Here is a 6,000-nt window from a genome sequence, read left to right on the forward strand (position 1 = left end):
GAGGAAGGGCTGAGAAGAAACAACAGGAACAGCCTCCTTACATGTGATGGATGAGAGAGAATCAAGGGAGAATGGATTAAACAGAGCGTAATTTTTATACTCAGTTTGACAAACAGATATCTCCAGCAAGATCAGGAGAAACTGCATCCAGTAGTAACTAAAAACAAGGCCTGGATTCCCAACAGACTTATTTCCTGGGAGATTCTCTTTTATGAAAGTGTCTACAGCTGTATCTACACAGTTTTAGCCTCACTGAAGTCTACTGTTATCATTCAACTGCTTTGTAAGTGCGTCACCCTCAAGAGACAGCACAAAATGCATTTCACACTTCCAGAACCACAGAGGGAACCACTTTCCTCTGTTCTGCACATGAGCAGTTTTCTGCAATCATGACAGAATATTCTAATTCCTTGTGTACATTTCCCCTTTCCTGCTGGAAAGACTTCCTTCCCACCCGTGTTCTTCCTGTGCATGGAACAGCCGTGTGCTGCACTGCTCACTGCTGTGCCTTCAACAGGTATTTTTTCTTAAATGTGAGAATTCTTCCTTTCCAACTGGGCCATCATCCAGCCTCTACAGCACATACTTTCCATGAGCAGGTGCTTCACTTTGAGCACAGATGCCCAGAAATCCATAAGCCGATACATTTGGGTAAGAAACCTTGCCAGCTCAAGCTTCCTCATTACATCTCAATTCCATCCTAATGCTGCAGAAATGAAGCAAACAGACCTCCTCACAGAGCCTCAGCACTTCTGTAGCAGCCAGGAGTTGCTATGGTCAAAAAAAATGCAAATCCAGTATATTAAAAATAAATAATGGCCAGGTCCTGTTTTCAAACAGGAATCTCCTGGCAACAGATTATGGATGCTTTCCTTACGCAGCATTCAGTGGGGATCTTACAAGAGTAGCCTGCATTTTTGATCCTCACATGCAATATAACACACTTTCAACGTCTGATCATTACAACTGTGTCTGTGCAAAGGAGTAAATGCATGCATGTGTTCATTAGTACCTGCAAATCGAGCAACAATCAGTTACAAGTCAGCCATCAATGGCCTGTACACAGCGCACATCTTCGAGTGACAAAGATGTAGTAGACAATTCTAGTGAAATACAACTGGAAGCAATGCTGAGGCTCATGTACATATCCACACTGATCTGCTGGCACGTCCATTTCCAAGCGAGCCAATACCACAACACCTATTTCTCATTACAAACACTATGTTGGTACTTGCAAAGGCAACAGGGTTGAATTTGTGCAGTTTCAGAATTTCGGGGAGCCCATTCACACACCTATCATGTAATCTCTCCTATGACTACTGCTGACAACAGCAGCCCTCCGTGTTGGTGTGGAGTGCAGCAGGAGCAGGAAGAGAGAGAAGGTGGATTTACGGGTGATCTGGTACCTTTAGAAATAATACTCTTAAATTCAGCACTGCTGGAATGTCTGAGTTGTCACGTCAAAAGGAGGTGGTTGTGGGGATGGAGCTTGTCTCAGTCACTCTCTTATTCAGTTGGAGTAGAGCTGAGGAACCGAATCACGTTCAGTTAAGTGACTGGTTGGTTGGGTTTTTTCCTCCCCCTCCCTTTTCCTTCTTTTCTTAACCCAAGACTCAGGCAGAAAACAGCAGCACTTCCCAGCGCTGCTGGGCTGCTTTGGGAAACATCTCCACTGGCTTCTGATTTTCAGGATCTGGGAGAGGTTTTCAAGAAGTGCTCTGGACCACCCTCATCCAAAGAGCACAGGCTCCAGAGGAGCCATTGCCAGCCCCAGACTATTGCAGGACACATGGCCGGGGGGAGGCAGCCCGAATCTTGGACACTTGCTGAACAAAATAATATTAAAATACAAAACTGGGAAGGGAACTTCAAAGGGAAGCAGCTGAAGCACGTCAGGAATTAATGACGCCTGGTGGGAAACATGATTAGTGTCTTCTCATGCTCTGCTTTTCAAGCTATTGATCTTGGACACAGGAAGGAGCTTTCATATTCTCCCCAAGCCACAGATGGTCAAAAGTGTCCTGAGAGGAAGAGACAAAAAGCAACCAGAAAGGAACTCCAGAGGGTAACAGAACTCATGGTGTGTCCCAGGGACCCAATAATACCACTGAAAGGGATGCACTGGAAAATCAGATACAGCACCAGCAGCTTTTGATGCTTTTCCTTTCTCAGCATTCTCAAACCATTGTCCAGCCTTTTGGCTCTTGAAGCAAATAAGCTCTCTAAGACATTTTCCAACACACCAAATACACATCAGAAACACCAAACAAAATACTTTGCCAAGACTTTGGTGTTGTTTTCAGATGTATAGACTATACATACATGGCTTACAAGCAATAAGGTTGATGCAGCAGTCGTAAGACAAAGAAAAGGCCTTTCATCTAAACCAACAGAAATTGAAACTGAAAGTAGTAGAATGCATCTCTTTCTGGCCAATTTTATGGACTTTCTCAAAACTGAATTTTTCATGTAACAGACAGTCATTTCATTTCATAAAACACAAACTACAATCCCAAAATTGCTTCCAATATAGTCTTGTGTAGGGTCAAGCTTTCTTCTGGGAATCACTGTCCATTTACATTTCCAATCAAAAATACAATTAGATGTAGGAAATCACCACCATTTCTCCATAGCTAAGATGATACATATTCTTCTTTTCATTATCGCAAACCCCGTATCTTTTAATGAACTTGCCCAGGAAACTTTAAATTATGTTGGGTAATAAAATGATGATGCAGTAAACAGACCAAATTGCTCACCCAGGAGGTGCTGGTGGCTGCTAACACATCTCTCTCCTCTGAAATGGGACTTGCTGAGCTTCCCGCTCTGGCAGAAGGAGGTGGCATGAGGCTGCTCAGAGGTCCTGCTCTTCACATCCATTTGGAAATCCAGGCACTGCCCATTCTTCATCCTGAAATATATGAAAGCTTTTGTTTCAATGCCTGTACATTAGCATATCCACACTGGCCAAAAGGAACATTCAAGCAATTACATTTGTCTGTCTGCCATTTCCCTTAGATTACCTTGGGTTTGTGCACCCAGTTCCCTCGTGGCAAGGAGCAGCAACTGTAATGGCACAATGACAAGGATGGAGCAGCAGAGAAACCAATAGCAGGTGTGTGGGTGAGGAGGGAAAATGGGGGTTGTTTTGGTTGGTGACTACATCTTTAGGAAGGAAGGTAGAAGCTCCAAAATGCCTTCATGGAGAATAAAGCACATTTAAACTCAGAGCAAGGAACTGCTCCTCTGGTCAGAACTCTCTGTCTGAAATCGATTCAAATAGCTGAGACAGCCTGGGAGCTCCTGATGACTGTATTAACATTCTGACATTTCTTTGCACAGTCACTGGAACTGCATTATTAGCAAGGATCTAACAGCCTTCTGCTCCATTGTGGAACAGTGTATTAGGAGAGTGGAGAGAGAAAAAAAAACCATAGTAAACACTTTTCAATCCTTCTGACAGTAGTCCTCCCTCAGGAAATACAAACCAGCGCTGCCACTGCCCAATCTGAATATGCCCCCACAGAAGGATCCATCCGACAAAAAACAAAAACTCAGACAGTTAATGATTTGTTTCTAAATAGATATAAATAAGCAAATTTAAGAAAGACATTTGTGTTTCATACTACTGGCTGTTCCAGAGCCTCTTTTTCCTACTTTCAGGGCTAAGGAAGACAAGTAAAAGACATCAGTATTCAGAACACACTACCTGCAATATTCTTTAATTGTCTGGGAGCAGAGCAAGGAAGAAGGGAGAATGAAGAAAAGGAATGAAGAAAAGGAAACACATACCCACCCGAACCAAGATCATCCCAGACCTTTCTACCACAGCTGACATTTCCTTTCCTTCCTGTTTGACACAAGACCTATCTGCTTGGACCCATGATCTGTAATTCCTTTTCAGTATACTATTTATAGCACCCCTGTATAAAACTATGTAAACTGCTGCCACTTACACATTAGTTATAGAGTTGACTTTTTCTTTCTTTTTTTTTTTTTTTTTCCTTAATTTAAACCACTCTGGTGTTTTATCTTCTGCATTTATTCTAGTCCAAAGTTATTGAGAGCCCCTATACTGCTGCCAGATCCTCTGTCTTCGTTTGTTATTTCAGGCCAATGTGGCTTCAAACGAAGTGACCCAGTTGCCTCATCAGGAGCAAAGTTCTTATCATGTGCTGGTATGGGACCAAATGAGTAGCTCTCAGGACAGCAGCAGCATCAAAATGAGTATCCCAGTCTTAGTTTTCCTTGATCACAGCACTTGTGGTAAAGTATCTCTCAATGGAGGTTTGAGACAATTAATTAAGAAGTACCCTCAAGTGTAAACAACAGAGAATTATCATCATCTGAAGCTGATTTTTATTAATCACTCAAATTTCTGTTAGGAATGGTTACATAAAACGTATTCTATTATATTACACGTATTTGCTTTGGGTCTTTCTTCTGCAGGCTAATAAAACTTAAAGGCAGAGGGGCCCTTTTGCAATCTTTTAAACTCAACTGTTAAACATGACTTTACCAATAACTTCACCAATTTTGCCACCTGAGTGAGCACTTCAAAGGCTGATGTAGGCTGTAGAGTAGGAATCAAAGAAGAAATATCAGGTCATTTTCCACAGAATACTAATTTCATTTGGAAGCTCAGGAGGCACGACCAACCTGACGCCAAGGGATGTTATAAAGAGTTCAATGTTTAAAGCATCTATACTGAAAAAGAGAGAAAAAGAAAGAGACCTTTAGTCTGGATGTCTCAGCTTTTCATATGGGTGGTTGACAGCTGGGCTATAGGGTAAACCATAATGTGCCAACGACCACGGAGTCTGGAGCCAAGAAAGGGATAATTTCAGGCAAGACCCAGTCTCTAAAGCCAAAACCACTGGCCTGAAAGCTTTTCTCAGAAGGTTTGCTGTTCCCATCACTGCTGGGATGAATTTTAACTCATTATTGATCAAGGGAATTTTAAAATCAATTTTAATTAAATGAAAGATTTCTATCATGGCTTGTTCTGTGTGGAAGTCACACAGACGACATATAAATATATGGAGGAAGATCATGCAGAGTAGATTTGAAGCAGTTAGCCCCTAAACATGTGAGAAAGAAGCTGAAGCTACATCTGAAAGCAAATTCACTATAGTAAATTATCTACAATACATGTCTATTCCCCCTTTTTGTCTTTACCTTTGGAATTTAGTCAAGATCTGTCGGTTTGGTTGGTTTGTTTGTTTTTACCAGAGCAAGTATTTTAATTAGGGTCTCTCTCAAACCCCAAGATGACTGGAAAAGGGATAAGTGAGCTTATGACATGCTAACTACCAAAAGCCATGGTTTGCTCAGTACCTCAGCTGAGGCTCAATCTCTTCAGACAACACTTCCAGATCTCAAACCGCTTGTTTTTCCAGGGCACGCAGATATCAGATCCGCTGTGTGAAACACAGACAGGATGGAAATAACATACTAAACTATCTAATGAAAAGCCTGATCAATAGCTTCAGGTAGTCAAGCAAACCTGCTTACTCCTTGCTGCACTGGACGGAGCCAAGAAGTGTAAGAAGCAAGTATATGCGTTTGCTCCCCCACTCCCTTAGCTAGACAAGGGCCTGTGTCTGGGGTGCATGCATTTCCTCAGATTACACCACACAGGAGAACAAGGGTTTAATCTTGTTTGAAGTGCAGTTGCCTGTCTTTCCATGCTGCTTATAAACAGGCTCTGAGGGAGCTCCATAATGATCAACGGACTTCAGGCCCTTATTATAGAATCACAGACTGGTTTGGGTTGGAAAGGACCTTAAAGATTATCCAGTTTCAACCCCCTGACATGGGCAGAAACACATTTCGCTAGACCAGGTTACTCAAGGCCTGTCCAATCCAGCCTTGAACACTGTCATGGATGGAGCATTCACAACTTCCTTGGGCACCCTGTGCCAGCGCCTCACCACCCTCACAGTAAAGAATTTCTTATTTCTAACCTAAATCTCCCCGGTTTAAGTTTGCCCTTTGTCC

This window comes from Psittacula echo, assembly GCF_963264785.1.
Source record: "Psittacula echo genome assembly, chromosome: 12".
In the NCBI taxonomy this organism is placed as follows: domain Eukaryota; kingdom Metazoa; phylum Chordata; class Aves; order Psittaciformes; family Psittacidae; genus Psittacula; species Psittacula echo.